The sequence below is a fragment of the Eimeria mitis genome, genomic scaffold (genome assembly GCF_000499745.2).
Source record: "Eimeria mitis Houghton genomic scaffold, Emh_scaff224, whole genome shotgun sequence".
Classification (NCBI taxonomy): Eukaryota; Apicomplexa; class Conoidasida; order Eucoccidiorida; family Eimeriidae; genus Eimeria; species Eimeria mitis.
Genome location: NW_013570567.1, coordinates 26,982 through 27,892, shown reverse-complemented (window position 1 = coordinate 27,892; position 911 = coordinate 26,982). Strand labels below are relative to the sequence as shown.

The following is a 911-nucleotide window of genomic DNA, read 5'->3' as shown; positions in this document are numbered from 1 at the left end:
ATATATATATATATATATATATATATATATATATATATATATATATATATATATATATATATATGCAGCGAGACAGAGAAGAAGAGAGACAGAACGAGAAAGAGGAGACAGAGCAAAAAGGAGATAGAGAAAAAGGAGACGGAGACAAAAGGAGACAGATAAAGAAGAAGATAAAGAAAGAAACAAAAAGAGACAACAAAAGGAGACAAAAAGGGAGACGAAAAAGGAGACAAAAAAGGAGACAAAAGGAGAAAAAAAATGAGACAAAAGGAGACCAAAAGAGGAGACAAAAGGAAATTAAAAAGGAGACAAAAAAGGAGACAAAAGGAGACAAAAAAGGAGACAAAAAAGGAGATGAAAAAGGAGACAGAAAAGGAGACAGAAAAGGAGACAGAAAAGGAGACAAAAAAGGAGACAAAAAAGGAGACAGACAGAGACAGAAAAGGAGACAAAAAAGGAGACAGACAGAGACAGAAAAGGAGACAAAAGGAGACAGAAAAGGAGACAAAAAAGGAGACAAAAGGAGACAGTAGTGTACCTGGGTGTAGTAGAGAAGCAAATGTTCTTTCTATGCGTATTTTATTTGTTTCCTTAAAATTAAAACAAAAACGAAGAAAAGGAGACAGTAAAGAAGAAGGAAGAGACACATGCTGCAGCAGAGAAACCTGAGTATAGAAAAGGAGACAGCAAAAGGAGACAAAAGAAATAAATAAATAAAAAGAAAGAGAGAGAGGGGTGATGTAGGGAGAGGAGACAGAGAAAAAAGGAGACAGAAAAAATATAATTAAAAAAGGAGACAGTAAAGAAGAAGGAAGAGACAGTGATAGAGACAGAGAGAGAAAAAAGGAGACAAAAAAGGAGACAAAAAAGGAGACAGAAAAGGAGACAGAGAGAGAGACAGAGAGATATAG

The 911-nt window shown here is 34.7% G+C and overlaps 1 protein-coding gene across 1 annotated transcript in view; it reads right to left on the bottom strand.

Annotated features, from left to right (window-relative positions):
- Nucleotides 1-911, bottom strand: part of EMH_0004290 (uncharacterized protein) — a gene marked incomplete at both ends in the record, with an annotated part of 5,920 nt that overhangs the window by 1,184 nt on the left and 3,825 nt on the right. The gene's annotated exons all lie outside the window — the stretch shown is intronic.